General features: G+C 37.7%; 1 protein-coding gene across 2 annotated transcripts in view; it reads right to left on the minus strand.

Annotated features, from left to right (window-relative positions):
• The window catches only part of PDSS2 (decaprenyl diphosphate synthase subunit 2), a 112,494-nt gene that overhangs the window by 42,102 nt on the left and 51,987 nt on the right, over positions 1–18,405 (minus strand). The gene's annotated exons all lie outside the window — the stretch shown is intronic.

Here is an 18,405-nt window from a genome sequence, read left to right on the forward strand (position 1 = left end):
GCTAAACAGGTATTTTATTAATTATCATGTAGCTCTTCTATGCACTTCTAGAAGCCACTACCAGGAGGTGTTAAACACAGAGAACTGTCACTAGTATTTCCAGGCAAGCCACAGGCACTACAGGTTCCACTTGGGAGAATGCTGCCCTTTGTTTGAATTCTTTCACAAAATAAAGCAAAATAATCAATACAGTCCTCATGGTGCTTTCTTTTTCTGTTTTGTCTATCAGAAGCTTGAGGGACACTGACAGGAAGAAAATGCCAAGCAGAAAGTAATGATGGAAAGAAACAAAGGAGATATCAGCAGGGGAGTCCTGAGCAAGCCAATCCAAACAACATAAGAATGCTGCAGTCAATGACTGCTCAAATTAGAGTTAAATTAATAACAGAATACCTTGCAGCTTAATACTACCAAAGGGTAAGGGTTCAGGCAGGAGTGAAAACACAGTAGAACGTTTAAGAACTGTGTATTAATGGTATTTCACTGGTGGCTTTAGTCAGAAGCAGCAAAGGTGACTGTCTAGCAAAGGGGCCAATTTTATTGGATAGGTCTACAAACCACTTCTTACTCTAGCACAGTGTGATACATTCTGGGTTTAGGGGTTACAAATTCCTATGAGAGGCTTGCCACAGAGGTTATTCCACAGAGGCTTGCTCTCTATTTTACTTTTTTTGAAAAGGCAAGAAAAGAGTCATTAGCACAGCCTTCTCCTCGGCCCCCCCTCGCCCAATCCAACCCTGTACAGACCTCAACAGTGGACTGTCACTCCAAGAAGCCCAGAGATATCACCTTTGCTCAGAATGACAATGGGGTGTTGAATAGACATAACTGAACAGGGACAAGAGGAGGGGGAAACAGAGCAATGCACTGGAGAATCTTTTTAATGCTAGATATACATAGCACTCATTCTTACAAAATCTTCAGCACATTCACATCTTCTCTGATTCAAGCAGTTCCCTTTATGCCATGGGCATTTTACATATGAGCAAAAATGCAATCCATGCCCTCAACTGAAGAGATGACTAAAGGCTTTAAAGTTGTAATTAATTACAGTGTAGTACAAAGGCATGTAATGTTCTTTGTGCTAATTCAGAAGTGGCCAGGTACTGATTCATTGCGTAACCAAACTGTTCCATACCTCCATATACAAATATACCTGCTGGTACATGCTCAGGTTAGATTCTGCCTCAGTACTAGCACAGTGCTGAGCAAATTAATTCTGTTTCCTCTGGACAGTGCACATGTGTTCCAACTGCCCCAAACCATCTTAATCTAAAGTAACCTTATGCCCCAAATATAACAGTGACCTGTGAATATAAATGTGACCTGTGAACAACCCCAGCAGCAACTGTTTCAGGGCAGTGGTCAATGCCAGTGGGCAAGAGAGAAGAGCTGGGACAGTCACACGGCCTGGGCAGACACACAAAAGGCAGATGAGCTGAAGGGAGAGGATAAAGAGAGGTTCCTGATGTATTTTGCCATGCACAGAAAGAAAGCTGCCTTTACAATTCACAAATTGCTGGCTCCATGCAGACAAAAACAATTCAAAAACCAAACAGTCATTCTCCATGTAGACAATAAATCTGAAGGTTGAGGCTGCTTTTCAAAGACGTGAGTGAGGAACTCACACAACCCAGTCACAGTATTGTAATCATGCTTGGCTCGGCTCTAACAAAGGGTTAATAAAATTTCAGGCTCGGAGAAAAAGACTAACAAGACATCCCGATGCTCCTGCTGTCATTGTCAGGGCAGCCCTTGGAGGAAATGTCCGTATCAATTCGGTTTATCAGATGGACAGCTGATCAACATTAAACAGACTTGCTCTGGGCAGATTGAGCCGAGCTACCTGTTATGAATAGCAATGAGAGCCCTCTGCTCCCCGCTGCCGAGCTCTGCCATTTCCGACTGCCGCAGATCCCAGGACATATGGGGATCCCTAGTGATGGGCACATAAAGCTGCAGCTAACTCAGGCGACGGCTCATTTCCCCCAGCTGAAAGTAGGCATTAATATCCTGAGGAGACCAGGCCCGCCTCTGTGACCCCCAACTACTGAAGCAAAACAACGACTGTCCTATTTCTTCATTTAATAAGCTTTTAATGAAGGAAATCAAAATCCCCTCTTTGACTTCAGCATCGCTCTTCATGAAAAGGTTACACAAATACATCAGTGTCATGCTTTCCAAATGCTCAGGATCTGGATGTTTTCATTTCTTTTCCTATAATCCGTTTGTTCTTCAAATAGTATTCACATTATTCGTGCTAACAAGAACCGTATTAGGCAGATAATCTATGTCTAATTCTGATCTTACATATTGCTCTTCCACTCTCTCTCCCCAGCAGACTAAAAATACCAGCATCAATGCTATTGCAGAAATCCCAGGCAATGCATTTTTTAATGCTTTTTGTGATAATCTCTACAATATCCAGGCACAATAACAAGCCCACAATGCCGCAGATACAGGAGGATCCTCCACACGACTTTGTAAAGATGAGTATCCAATAAATAAACACTGCTGCTACAAAGTTGCTGCTAAATGGCTGAAGAAATACTATACACAGCTTTCTCCACCTGGAATACAATTCAGTGATTAAATAATTTTGTATTTGAAAGCAGCCAATCCCAACATGCAAAAAAATAATGTTTTAGCAATACTGGACTTGGAAACAATGGGATGACAAACTCTGACTGCTTCCACCCTGTTTTCACTCCAGAGCCCACAGTAAAAAAAAAAAAAAATAAAAGAAGTGGCTGCCATAAGAATTACCTGAATTTAGCTTGGTACAAGGTACTACTGAGAAAATAGTCAACATTTCTAAACACACAAAGTTCCTAAATGGAAGCATGCTAAGAATCAGCAAAGCTCACACTTCCACGCCTTTCACCTCTGAAGCAAGAACTCCCTGCAAATCACAAAGTTCATAATTTCAAGTCCTACTCTAAAAAGAAATAATAGGATTCTGTAAAACATATGATAAAAAAGACATTTTAAATAGTAAAGTTGTATTGAACTTTACTTAGTTTACCTTTCATTATCAGCTATCCATCAGAACTACACTGGGCTTCTCAAGGGATGACAGGTTACGCAAAGACATATTTAATACTTAAAATGTCATTTTTAGGCATGATATTTCACAGAAATGGGCCAAAGACTTAAATTACCCTCTAAAAATCATATTTGAAAATTTTTGAAGCAACGGCAATGAACAAAGATAATGAAAATGATAGATCAAAAATTCTTTAAGAACTCTTATCATTGAAGCTTTGAATTAAAGTGACTAGCAGTACACACCCAAGATTTGACCATTTTCTTTGTGATTGTCAATTCAAGAGTTTCCTTTCAATACAAAAAGGATTAATTTGGATGAAAAGCATTACATTCAGGATTAAAAAAAAATTAAAAAAATATCAGCATCCATTCCATTTCAGTGACAACTATAATAATCTTCATATACACACACGAATTTGAAATAAAAAGAAGTAGTGTCTTTAATGGAAAATTTCATATAAAAAAGCATTAACTAAAGAATTAAAGTAATTATTTCAGGTACTGACTATGTATTTGGGCAGCACTTGGTATCTGATTTTACTTTTTTTGTAAACAGTCAACAGAAAGAAAAGTTCTATGAAGACAAGAAGGTGCTTGAACTATATTCAATGCCTTGTATGTTCTGAGTGCTAGCTGGTGCTACATCAAGATAATTCACTTAGTTACACAGCAAGGCAGGACAGTGATTTTTACAGTGCTTTTTCCTATTCACCTGTCAAAGTCAATGCCATGGTTAATAAACCATGATTAGAGGAACAATGCATAGTGAGTAACAAATAGCATCGTAGTGATGCAAAGTCTCATTCACATCTTCTGTGTATAGTTTCTTTTGTAAGAAATTAAATGGCAGGGGGGCAGGTGTTTAAGCCAGTCAACATGTATGGCAGATGCTGTGATTTCACTAACAGGAAAAATTTTCAGGGTAAAGCAGCAGATTTGAGCAGAGCACCAAATAATATTCACCACATTACCATGACTCATGTATCTGTTAACCACCAGAAAACATCTACCCACTCCTATCCCTTAACCAGGTTAGAGACCAAGACTTTTGTGGTTCCCTCTACCTTGGTCCTAAGACACATGAGGAAAAAATAAATTAAAAGACATCAGGTCTATGAAGATTCTTGATTATTTTGTTGATTAACTTGTTTAATTGCATTCCTAACAACCAGTTTATTTTTAAACTGGCTACATTTCCTACCTCTTTCATTTCCTTCACTTCCTAGTATCACAAAGTTTTTGAAGTAAAATTTCTACCAATGCTGCTTCACATATATTTTGTTACTTATTTTCAAAAAGACCTTACATTTTCATTCTCTGTCACCCCCACCACTGATTATTGCTTAGGTTTTGTTTCCTGTAATTTGTCTTAGTAAGATCTTCCCTCAGCCCACTATAGGATTTGAAAATGTTTTCTGATTTTTAGTGAGCAGACATTCACTTGAACTTGGCAAGCCAGTTTCCCTAAGCACTGTAGGTGGTTGGCAGTGGAGAGTGAGACGCCTGACTTGAAGTCAGTCCCTTCCTTAGTGCAGATATTTTGAAGGGTTTTCAATGGTCTTGGCTTCATTGTTACGGCTGCCACAAGCAACCAATTCCCACTTTGTACTCCAGACAGCAACATGCAAGCAAACCAACTTGTATCAGTTCCTGACTAGTGCCACTGATGTGCCAACACGGCCGCCACTGTGTCACCACAGTGTAGCCAGGAGCCCTCCAGCCTGGGAGCCAGCTACCCGTACCAGACTGCAAGAATTCACATTTGCACCATCACCTCCAGCAAAACGAAGCTTCAACTGCTGAACTTGTGTTTGGCTTACTCCTATAAAGCATCAGTGGCCAAAGAACAGTGATCACAACCTATAGCACATTTTCCTTGGGTCGAATGGCCTCATCACGCCAATTCCCCTTTCAAGTCACAAGCCTAAAAGAAAAATAATCTCAGCCTGGAAACAAAAGCATCAATTATGGAAAATAGGTGAGAGAATATAGACAAAGACCTGGTAAGGATCACTACCTCAAACTCAGTTTAAAAGGAAAAAGTGTTAATCTCAAAAGCCAGCAGGAAAATACCACCAGAATCACTAAGTCAAACGGATGTTTTCCATTTGCCAGAGCCAGGCAGACAGGCTGGGACCAATAAAGAAGGGAATATCAAGAGGAAACCTGCTCAGTAAGAAGTACCTAGCTACTGTAAAAGATCCAGAAACCAGTGACAATGCAGCTGTGTGAACAATGAGAAGCAGGCAGGCTGGGCTGACATGGTAAGAATTCAGATACTCTTGCTGTACAAATCTTGTCATATTGAGACTTTATTAGCAAGAAGAATACAAAGAACATTCTGCAAGGGACAGGTATTAAAAGAGCAGTGAGATGTGGTGGCAGGCCTAGGTATGTTTTTTAATCCCCACAAACCAGGATATGTGAAACTTAAATAGCTTTGGATTTTATTTCAGTTATTACTGATTTCATAAGCACCAGAAACTGAAAAAGAGGGAGACATCAATTGCTTTTCCTGTTCTCAGAGATCCTTCCTACACTGCTAGAGAAGAAACAGACTAGAGACATGAGCCAGTACTTACGTAAGTATTGTTAAAAAAAAATAGCTTTACAGCTTAGGTTTTATGGCTTTTTTATTTTTTAAAGGAAGAATACCTAGCTTAACCTAACTGACCAAACCAAAGGAAAAACCATGAGTATTCACCCAAAGATAGAAAGAAAAAATTAGTAAGTTATCTGGAAAAAGACTTCTTGGATTACTTGAACACAGACGCCAAAAATCAATAATAAAATTTAGAGCTACTAATTTATAAGCTTATTGTCAAATTTATAAAATCACATATCATAATCACATTTTAAAATCATTGGTTATCCCTATGGGAAGATTCACATTTCCAAACTGAAGTAAAGCTGTCAACTGCAATACTGTGTTTTTATAAGGCAATTATAAAGATTTAAACTTCTAATAAAAGGCAGGTTGAAATTCCAGTTGGTATCTGCTATAGACTATATGAACAGCTATGCAGACTATATTAAGTACTTCATCAAGTAATAGCATGAGCTAAGATGTTTACTTCTTCAAAGACTTACTTCTCTCATTTTGTAAATAATGATGCAGATATTCAGTGCTCAGTATGCTCATGCAATAAGGTATATTGGCAATATGCAGGTATATTGACAATGCATTGACACTAAGTTGAATTTCTAAAAGGAATTTTGCTGGCTCAAGAAATGTTGCATTTAACCTGAATTCTCTGTATTAAAGATTCAATCTGCCTCAAAGACATCATGTCAGAAAGATTTAGGTACAAGTGAATGTGAATTCAATACATTTGTTATATGAAAACAATATAATCCAAACCAGAATATAAACTTACTTTATAAATATGACAGATAATATTCACAGGCCTACATTATATATGAGCAATATTTTCAATGATAAAACTAGCTGAATCAGATAGATAAGTTAAAAAGAAAAATGTGAATACTTTTTGGAAACTTCTTATGAATATTTCACTATATGATCCAAAAAGCCACAAATACCCAATTAAAAAGACTAAGCTGATTAAACAAAACAAAAAAAAAGATGTGGTTTAGACAAACCTGAGTCAGTTATAATTCCTTCCCTACCTAGCTTATACAAACTGAAAAATTGATAGGAATCAATCTAAACCAGAGAAACCAGGCAAGGAAGAAAATGGATAAAGGACTGGATAAGAAAATGCGGAGATGAGAGAGCTGAGCAAAGACAATTTAAAAATGGATATACAAAAAAAGGCTCAAAACTAAGAACAACTGTAAGAACTGCATTGGTCCTTTATGTAAGGTTAGGCAGAAACAAAACCACATAAAGGCAAGTCACTGTAGAAAACCTGTTATATTTTAAGCTACGTATTTACATAAGCAGGTGCTTCCATCTTATAGTCCAGAAGTGAATATTGGTCATGAACAGCAACAATGGCTAAGATATTACAGTTAGCAGGTCCAGAGAACATACACTCATGAGAGAAGGCAACAGAAAAATGAATAACACAGCTAACAAACAGCAAGGAGAGTGAACCATCCTCAATACAGAGACAACTGAGCTGGTTCAATATGCTTTACTCAAGTTAAAATATGCAATGTAAAAAGAAAGATCAATCAAAAGACCTCAATGCAGACCACTTATATACAAGACCAGAGACTCTTTCAAGAATAAAGCACCCTAAGTTTGGAAAAGGGTGAAAGGAGGGTAAAAGAACAGGTCATCTGAGATAATCACCTTAGAAAGAATGTGACTGTGGTCAAATAGACCAATAGGATCCACAGATTATTTAAGGGAAGCATATTAACAAAAGTTAAAACCCTGAATTTCTGATAACAGTAAAAATTATCACTTGAAAATTTCAGTCAAGAAGAATTTGAGAAAGTATGACTTCTCAACATTTTTGTCCTAACAATCAAAGCAAAGGAAACAGATGAAGTGAGGAACTAAAGTAATTTTATGCTTGGAGAAGGCTGATATTGAATCAGTAGATTTGGTCACAGATACTTAAAGGAAATTTCAGCATCTATACTACAGAAAACAAATTCAACAGAATATGCTAATTATCAAGCAAACATCAAATAAGATCCAGTAGCCTGAACCTAAGGAAATCCAAAAAGAATAAAGGGAAGTCACTTTCCAAAATCTGTTACAAAGAGCAACAATAGACTCTCCATCAGCAGTGCCATTGAAGGTAACACCTGATGAACACTCATAGAACAAATATTAAAATTGATTAAAGTTGGGGAAATCCTATGTTTTGTAAGGCAGCCAGTATGACTACCAGAATGATATCTCTTAGTTATTCATACAGGAATGAACAGTAAAGAAAAAAAACCAAAACCATAAAACAACTTTTCAGATAATAAACAGAAGATGACTAGATTTAGCAGCATATGTTGGTCCTTCTATCTGAAAATTGACCATTGGCCAGAAGCCCATTTTCCTTTAAGGAGGTATAAATACTTTCAGCACTGAGATTTACAAATGTATTTATTTCAGCCACCTTCTTCAGGAGAAACACCAAAACCAGAGCCACTCAGCCCATTAGAGTTACCTCCCATTCCCAGCACAGGAGCACACTAAGCCACCATCAGGCAGGGAACCTGTTCTGTTATGGCAGGTATATTAATTCTGTCTTACAGTTCATAGAAAATAAGTATTTCAAAATGTATTTGAAGCAAGTTCTGCAAGAGGAAACAACCTATTCAAGATTCATGTCCGTCTTCACATATTTAGGTATCCACAGTGGTAATGCAGCACTAACCTGGGAATACACACAAATATTCCCACTAAGAACAGAAGATAAAGAAAAACAGAGACCTTCTACAAAATTATTTTATGGATATAAGGGTGTGTATTTTACATAAGTATACATATTTTATTTAATTACAGTTTTCCATATAACCATTAGGAGGTTCTAGCCATGCAAGTCACATTTATTAAAGGCAGCATGTCAAATAAGAGTTGACAATTACAGGCTATATCAATACACATTATGCCAGATGGTAATGAGCCGTACACAGAGGGCCAGCCATCCAAAATAATCACACCATTTTCCACAGAAATGTTGAAGAGGTTATGGTTTATTACACAGTGCTCATTAGATATACAGTGGCAGCATTAGCAATTTTTCCTTCATTTGTGTCTCATTTAAGACTCTGCCCCCACAAGCCCATTCAAATTAGTACACAAGGTTAAAATCATTACGGTCAGTGGGAAAAAAAAAAAAAAGTTTTATTTTTATTTTATAGTAATGGTAGATCAAAGGTCCCTGGAATCTATTATTCCCTCAACTATTATCTAACACAGGGTACTAAAAGGAATGAAATTCACTGTCATTTGCTGTAAAGAAAGATAAGCAATTTTAAATGGGTAAACTTGGTATTTCTTAATAACTCTAAGTGAAAACAACAGTTAGGTTGTGACACAAAGTGACAAAAGTCAGAAAACTAAAAGTTGAAACTGAACTTTCAGCCTTGGCTTTGAACTTTCTCATCTGCTTTTCAATCTGCTGCTTTAACAGCATGGAAATATTTAAGTGTCCAAAAGGCAACTCATCCTTCACAGCAGGTGGAAAAAACAGTTGTCTCAAATAACTAGAGTGCCATCTCTGAGAAAACACCTATAAGATGATTTAAAATACCTTTCTAGTCAGCTGCATATATTGACTTGCAGTTAGAAAATTACTGTTGGAGACATTTATTTTCCTGCCTTTTTGTGTTTATAGACGATATGGGGATGAAAAGATGTAATGAGGGGAATGTGAAAATTTGTCAGCATGAGCAAGGATATATTTATCGCTTAAAAACATGCCAATGTCCCCCAAACTCCAAGTGACAGCCAGCATTTGGAAGTCATAAAACTGCAAAAGAGAGGAAGGACTTAAGTACTGGATGTGTCACCTGACTGCAGAGAATTGTCTTTCCAGTCCAAGCTCCTCTGTGAGTGCGACACGTCACTCAGAAATCTGGGTTTCCCGTCAGGCAGCCACCCAGCTCTCAAGGCCAGGGCATCCTCACACCTCCTTCTTTGGCCAATCCTGCCGAGTTACTCTGCTGCTACACAAAACCTTGAATTATTCATTCAGCCAGATGGCAAAAGAGTGAAAAAAAAGTCAGTATGCAGGAGATTATGGGAGAGAAAGGTGAGACACCTGGACTCTAGATCCTGCTCCGCTAAGTTACTGGGAGGGAAATAACATTACGAACTCAGGCATTCCTGACCTAGATGTCCTATATCCCTGTGTTTAGAGAAATTTTCTGAAAATTCAGACAGAGTACTTTTACATCCTTTCAAATTCTCAAGAAAGCCAAATGTGGACTTCTTGCATCCTCAGTGAATGCTTAGCCAGTGCCTCACAAACCACTGTTAACAGCACAATTCCATTAATTTCAAGCAATGCCAGTCTTATGACGACTGAACAGGTACTCTGGTAAAAAAAATGTTCACTGCATTTAGTTAACAACAATATTTTGCAAAAAGGTCATCCTACTACCTGCCCTTTGTACAACTCATTACTGACAAAACCACTTACCCTAACAAGGTGGCACTTTTGCAGGCAGACATGAGCAAATGTGAAGCAAATATGAAACCTGTGCAATGTGAAACAAATGCAAGCCTTGATTCATTATACAACCCAAAGGGCATCATGCTAATTTAAAGGTCTAAACAGAACATAGCAAACATCATACAGAAGTTTTATAGAGTTATTTCCATGCTAAGTTTCCAGACAATTCAGACTAAGTTTAAATTCAAAAATGAATACCAGCAGCTGACTCCAAAAAAACTGCTCACCAGAAAGCCCATCTCTGCACAACTGCAACTGGTTTGGAAACAACAAAACAACCACTGTTTCCCTTAAAACAAACATATTGTATTTCTAATAGTCAAAGACAAAAATAAGACATTCAAAACTGATAGGGTGAAAGAAGAGCAAGCCAAGAGTTTACAATGGAGTAAGCATGAAGGCCTTCCTTTTGGCTTACTGAAGTGAGCCAAAGTTTTAGGTATTGTACACGAGAGTCAAAAAATGGCAAAATATGAGGTGACCAAAAGCTTTGGCAACAGCTGCTATAGCATGGCTTTGGGAAAATGTGATGGTAGGATACACGATGATAGATAGAAAGACTCAGAACTGAATAACATATGTTGACCAAAACCCTCAAAAGATGAGGTATGAGCAAAAGGATTCATTTGTAGACTGGATGACCTAACTATCACCACGGCAAGAATCAGAAGGAACATGATGATGGAGAAAAGTACATATTTTGTTATGGAAATGACCAACATTCCTTCCCATATGACGACAGCATGTGTCAGCCAGACTGCTTGTGGGCAACACCCAGGGTGCCCATCCATCCAGGATTACCCATATTTGCTCCACAGTCCCTCAACAACATGTATGCTCTGATTATACCTCATGCATCTATTTCATAAGAAATTTCACATCATGGTTTAAAAACAGTTTTGACTACTCTGTGGTTTATTTAGTAAAAATATTTAAATACTTGCACTAAAACCAGCTAAAAAGATTTGAAGGGAAATAAAAGGTCTCACAGGTAAATGCAAGAAACAGGCTACTAACAATTAATTTTATGAACATACTTTTTCCTACAATTGATTAGATGTTTCTCAGCCCTGCAAGACTGAAGCATGTCTATAATTTTATTTGCAATGACTATGGGTGACAGTTTGAACCACTATTAACAGAAATTCCCATTCCTGTGCACTGTCAGCTATTCTGAGACTGCCAGCTTGACTTATTACTCCCAGTTTTTCTCTGAAATCTCTCTGAAGAGTTTGTCTGTAATTGTATTCAATGTAGCTGAAAGATAAGGTGCACTAACCTTGACATTAAATCTCTAGTACTAATGACACCTGAAATACATGGAACCTTTTTATGTGAGAGCAAAAAGAAGGTAACCTTTTTTATGTCATGAAGAATGATCACTTGATAAATGAACAGTCCTGTTAAGAGAATAGATTGTTCATATGTCTAACTGCACAAGAAAAAGGCATTAAAAAATAAAATGTGAATCACCAGAATACAGTGTACCAGATAGGGTTGGGGTTTATTTTATAACTATATATATATTTTATTATGCTTATATAACAATTACTGTGTAGTCTGAAATACCCATATATATCCAAGATACAGAGGAGTTTAAAAAATCCAAACATACTGGTTGCACAACCACAGATAGCTCATACTATGAAGTAAACCTGTTGTATTCTGAACAGCTGTAACTACATTTCTGTTAGTCAGCAATTAAAAGTACGGATATCACAGGTGCTCTCCTCTCCCATCCTGAACCTTCAATGTTCAGAATTGGATAGGGACATTAATACCATACATTAAAATGTTTTTTTATAGGAATACTTTTGCTTTTCACAAAGCAGAAGTATGCAGCAGATGGGTATTGCCTACCATGTACAAGGAAAGAGACTAATAGCTAAAGGGAGACAGCAGACTTCTCAGAGACCTTGCCCCTTACACCAGGTGTGTTGACAGAATTGCCAGCAGGGAAAGGATAATAAACCTTTTGGAGCAAGGCAACGACTGCTGCTTCTGGGACCATATCAGCATAGTAACAAGCATTTGGTGCTGTTGAGGTCTGCAAAGTTTTGTCATTATTATTTGTATATACTTTATGCAAATGGCATACGGTGTGATATTGAGAAAAATGTGTCCTTTGATTACAAAAATGACTTACTATTATACCATTGGCACAATTTCCATCTATTTTTACCTTATTAAAATATAAGGTATCTGAAAATTTCATGCTTTCATTTTTCGGTTCTTTCACCCCAGAATGATTCAATCTACACACTTTAGGAAGGGATAAAATGACATCAACCAATTCAAGCAACATTAACCCCAAGCAAGTGATGATGGAGTGACAGCTTTATGCTAACAAGCCACCTTCAAGAACAAACTTTATTTCTGCAGAATTCCTAGCAGAGTCCACAAACTAGGATCCTTTCCTGACTGCAGCTAATACTAGAGCATTGCTAAAATTTAATTTGCCTACAGGAACAGCTATGAATGTAGCTGAACTTTTTGCACTGGTTTTGTTGTATGGACATCAAAAGCCAGAATGAAATTTCAGCTATAAGAGACTGAAGCAAGCTTTCCACGCAACAGGGTGTAGGTGAAACATAGCAAGTATGAGAAAGAAACCAGAAATACTATTCAGTATAAAATAGAACTTGTTTATGTTTCTTCCCTTTCTGGCAATAATAGCTGCATAATTTATTTGGCTGCATCTTCTCTTTCCACAAAAATGTACACAAATTTGGCCAAGTCTTCGGAAAAATTAAAAACTAGAAATCCAAATACTTAAATGGATTTCAGGAATCAGGCAATCAAGCTCACGAAATCTCATATGTACCAAACATTCTCCATAATCATGCTGGCACAGTTGATTGTAAGTTTTCAGTTGCTGCAAGCCCTATTAAAAACCCACTGTGTTTTTGATTTTTGATTGCATAAGAATCTTCTTAAATAAAACATAATGAGAATACCATATTACATTCATATTCTTGAAATCTTGATCCCAACTCCTTATTCCTCTTCTCAAATCATCAATCACTCTTACCTGTGTACTCATACATTCACCTTTATACTTGAATATAATAAAAATAACCAAGTTTTGTTGTCCAGGAACACAGTGCCCTGTTCACATCACCAGCATACTATTCCTGCCTTTCTTTATTATTGTTTGCTCTAGAAGCATCTCAGAGCTGTCAAACTGCACATGAAAATCTACTAAAGGTCAGAAACCAATGAAGCCACAAGAAATATTCATTTACTTAATGTGATTAGGCTCCAGAACATGCCATTGTTTCAAGTGGAAGTGAAAGAACACTGCATAATCTTTATACAGTCTCATATTTTCATATACGTATACTCATGGAGTTCCCAACTCCACCCCAGCAGATGAAAAATGTTGTAGTATCTTCAGTTACATTATATCAGAATACTGACCGAATCATACTAACAAAATAAATTAATTAGTGCAGTATGCCTTGTAATACTTAACTTCATACTGCTACAATTTTCCAAGAATTGCAGAAATTTGTACTGAAACTGTATATCTGCATTGCAAAATTTGTCAAGGGAGATGTTAATAGGACAGAAAGAAGATAGGTGGTAATTCAGCAGGTAGAAAAGCAAGTGAAATCTGTTGGGACTCTAGGACAAATAAATGATATAGATACAGTTATTAAAGAATTTGAAGTGAAGCAATCGGCCACATTGATGTCATAGTTCTGATAGACAAGCAGTCCCCAAAGCTGTTGTGTGCTGTCATCACAGCACTGGATTGTACTCAGGAGATGGTTAGAAATTTCACAAATACTATTATACTTTTTTTAAAGGAAATGTAAAAGTTCTCCAGTAGAGAACTGTTACAAGGGAAAGGGGAAGATTTTTCAGCACACACAGTTCTGTTGAAGTGCTCTGGTGTGTGGCCATGTCCCAGGAAGGCTGTGCCAGGCCTTGTTACCCACAGGTCCCCTGGTATTTCTTTGAAAAGCTCCCACCGGGGTGAAAGCAGGGCTTTGTTACTCCCACATCTTCTCCTGACCCACTGCAGAATTCCACCTGCTGCTCAGGTTTTGTATGTTACGCTTGCACATCATGGCAGTCCAGTTCTGACTTCACAAGCAGTGGGAGGAAGAAGCTCCAAGAAAAGGGAGAGCTGGACAGACAGATAGAGGTGACATTACAGTTTCTCCAGGGTAAGCCATCCCTACCATGCCTTCTATGATACTGAAAATTACTTCTTTTTTAAAATGGAAACCAAACACACTTTGTGATGTACTTGCTGAGTTTACCTTGCTCAGCTGTCTAGTGCTGTAAAGACTTATATTGAACAAGATTTGAGCCCGTACCTCTGAACAGTCTTTGATCAGCTCTAATGTAATAGAGCTTTTTATTTTAAAAGTGCCTTTTCATTTATTCTGCACTATAAGGAGAAGGCCTTTTCTTACTCAACATATAATTGCTGTATTTGCACATGCTAAGTATGCTGAAAACAATAAAAGTTAATGAAGAAAAGTACTGGTTGTAATGAATTAGTAATATTGTTAGATTTGTATTTGGAGTTGATTTCTATTGTTGTGGATGGAAGATGATCAATAGGAATATGTAATCAAGTTGTATGTGTTTTTCATCTCCCGAGACTCATCTTGTAAATGAGATGATGAATCTCACAGGGTTTATCCTGGAGAGAAAAAACTAAACAGAATAATTTAGAATAACTGCTTGGATTTCCTCTCACTAAAAGCTATGGGAAAGCTACCAAGGACTGGGAGACAAAATTATATATTTCTTGAAGATTATAAAAGACATCACTGCTCGTATTTTGACATACTTTTCCCATTATCTTTCAAACAATTTTGTCAAGAGCATTGTACTTATTAATGTACTTAGATATTGAATATTTTAGGACTATGCATTTTCTCTACCAGTTAATTAGCTAAGCTTCCAAAGTACTTGCTAGTTGGGATACTGCACCTTTGCTGAAAGCCAGCCTTCCAGAAGACAGAAATAAGAACAGTAAGTCCCAAAGGAAATCATTTTTATGATAAAGAGTCCTAATGTGCCCCAGTAAAGGTGAGGATTGATTGTTATGGCCTATTGTTACTATAATTAGAAGTCAAACACCAATTAGCAGTTCCATTAATAAGATTAATCTCTGCAATATCTGCAGCTGAGACTCATGGCTTGTGTGCAATAAGCCAGTGTGAATTTAAAGTGCAACAGCTACACTGTACTAAAACTCCCAGGCTGAATACTTATATCACAAAAAATAAGACCTCTGCTTTCTTTGAGTTTTGAGCTCCTACATACACTATTGGTCTTACCACATTTTTCTCATTTATTACTTTTTATTTTGTTTAAACATGTTCTACCATGATTTAGCAATCACTCATGGGGATAGGTGCAATGGAACATGAGGTCTCCCAAACTGAATCACAGCCACTCCCTCTGCATTGCACCAAGTCAAGGTAAATTTAATTTAGTTTCCATTACTAGTAAACCCAGAAAAGTAGTAATGGAAATGGGAAAAAAACCCAACTTCTTGCTAATATAAAAGTACTCTTCACATGATAGAAGTCCATTGTAGAGTTAGGAACCATTTTTTCACTTGAAAATATGATATTAAGAAACAGTCAAATCCAATCTCTGAAGTTAACACCCTATGCAGTTCAGAGTACAGAAACTGAAAGAAGGGCAAGATCTGAGGTGAGGTGAAGAGTCACGCACTTGTGCTCTTTGTATTTTTGTAGGCACCACAATAATAATTTGTATGGTCTTTCTTTGTTTATTTTTCATTTGTGTTTTACTTTTTACAATAATTCTCAAAGAGAATTTGTCCACAGATATACCTACACCATGCGAGGTAAAAAGAAGGCTATTGTAAAATTTATTAGCAAACAGCTCAAAGCAAGTTCTAAGTGTCATTTACACTTTAGCAATACAATAAACCTCACACCTTCACCAAAATTTATTCATGTTTCCCATGGCTAATTAGTCAGGAGGCTTTGTAATAGATTTGCTTTTTTCTTTCTGTCTTTTAAAAGGGGACTATCTACTTTCTTTCCATATATTCCATACATAATCAAATATAGGTTAATGTGGAGGTACATTCCAGTTGAAAGGCATTTAAATTTACAAACATCTTTCAACTTGTCTACAGTAGAAAGAGTCTGCTAACAAAACTTCATTGGTGAGCTGAGCAAGTGAAGATACAGTTTACACAGTAGAAGACCTGTTTTGCCAGAGAGCATTGTTCCTAAAGCAGAAGGCAGCCCTTTGCTACTGTAGCTATCTACTCTGACTGGAGATGTGACAGTCACCTGAGCATGAGCACCTCTCAGCTGTTTGGCTGCATTCACAAGAACAGGACACAAGCTACTTGGCAAAAACTGGAGCTCTCAGGGAATGCAGAGCCAAAGATGCATATCCTCATGCAGTATTTATTCTGTTTTTCACTCAATGTGAAACCTTTTACATTTTCTCAATTGACAGAGAAGGTGTGCTCACACCTAATATGCTGTTATGCTAAATACATAAAGCAAGGGTATTGTCATTTCAGATCCTTCTCACCCATAAAATCCCAGTCCTACAGCAGTCCAGGCCACAGGCATAAGTAAAGTCAACCAACCAATGCTCATTTGTGCACATTTTTGCAGACTTCAAGTCTCAAAAGCATACTATAATCAGCATATTACCTTTGAGCTTTTGACTACACCTGTCCATATTTATCTTTGCAGACTGAAGTTGTCCAAGGATCATCATTCACATAAGCCTGGATTCCCTGGAAGCAGCCCGAGTGCTCCTCATGCATACAGCAATTAAAGACTGCTCTAACAAGCACAGCATCACCTCTGTTACGGCTGCCATGGCATGGGTTTTGGATAAGAACAGACCACTGCAGATGGTTAGCTGTCACCTGTGAAAAATAGAAGAGATTCCTTCTATTCTATTTCCCCATTAATACACAGCAATTTGTCCCTAAAACACAGTGGCACATCCCTAAGACAGACAAGACCTTTATGCTTGTGTTCTTAAAGGAGGCCCTGGCACAGTCACCATTTCTAATTCTGAAAATCTTGGGTTGGAATGTTCTTTGGATATTTCAGCTGTCAAATGACCATAAAGACACCTAACAGGCTAAATTATGCCAACATCATTGTAGCCTCTTGTGAGCTCCATAGCCATGAATGCACACCAATGACAGCATTAGACACAGAGCTAAGGCTACAGGCCAGGAGTAGAATGCTCGCTCATCTGTTTAAAACACATCTTGATTATCACCTTGTGAAGAAGACTGTTCTTGAAAGACCTGACCTTCATGAAGAAATGACCTCATTGCTGACTCTGCTTTCAGAAGGAGGTGGGTCTACAGACCTCCTGATATCCCTTCCAACTTGAATTATCCTGCAAACCTGTGTACTATCAGCATCATCTGGTGAACCCTAAAGGAGGTTTAATGGAAGGTAAAACTTTCTTTGAAGATGGCATAAAGCTCTTTGGAATGCAGGGAAAGGAAATTAAGTTAAGGCAAAGCTTTGTTTTCATATCTAGCAAGAAGCTGGGAGAAAGCTGAATAGAACTGCAAAGGGACAGAGCAGTATGTCCTCTGTTCTTACAGTCCTTAGACACCTACCCCCTCTGACGTCTTTGCAATCAAAGAAACATTTAGCGAAAAAGAAACCTATGGGTGAATGAATCCTCTGCTTAAGATCTGGATTTAAGTTTTAAGTGTTCCTTAGAGTAGGTTAGAACAAGATGACCACAATATGTGATATGACCACCATGACAAAGAACACGTGAAATCACTCTGTGACCCCTGTGTGTGTGTGCACCTCCAAAAAAGGGTACTCAGGACAACTTAGTATTGGAACATGACAAGCAAAAGACCCACCACCATAACAAGGACTTGGCATCTGCTGCCAGCTTACTCTTAAACTGGGCTTTTATTGGAAGCAGAACCAATGCTGATTCCAAAATAATTTCTAAACCACTAAGGAAAGGAATCTGTGTTCATGATTCCTGTCACTACGGTATTGCCACTACTCTTCCAAGCAGCAGGAAGGACTCTGATTCAGAGACAAGCTTATTCAGTGAGTACCTTCTTGTAGTGAAGCATGTTCTTCTTGCAAAGTGATAAATTCCTGGAGCTGCAAAGGTCAGCTGCATCATCCTGAGGAAGAAGGTGCAAGGACAGAGCCCAGTACTGATAGTCCAAATCCAGCAATCTGCTAGATTTAGCAAGTTTTAGTACAGAACTGAAATAGTACTTTCTATATTCTAATTT

Source organism: Poecile atricapillus, chromosome 3, assembly GCF_030490865.1.
Source record: "Poecile atricapillus isolate bPoeAtr1 chromosome 3, bPoeAtr1.hap1, whole genome shotgun sequence".
Lineage (NCBI taxonomy): Eukaryota > Metazoa > Chordata > Aves > Passeriformes > Paridae > Poecile > Poecile atricapillus.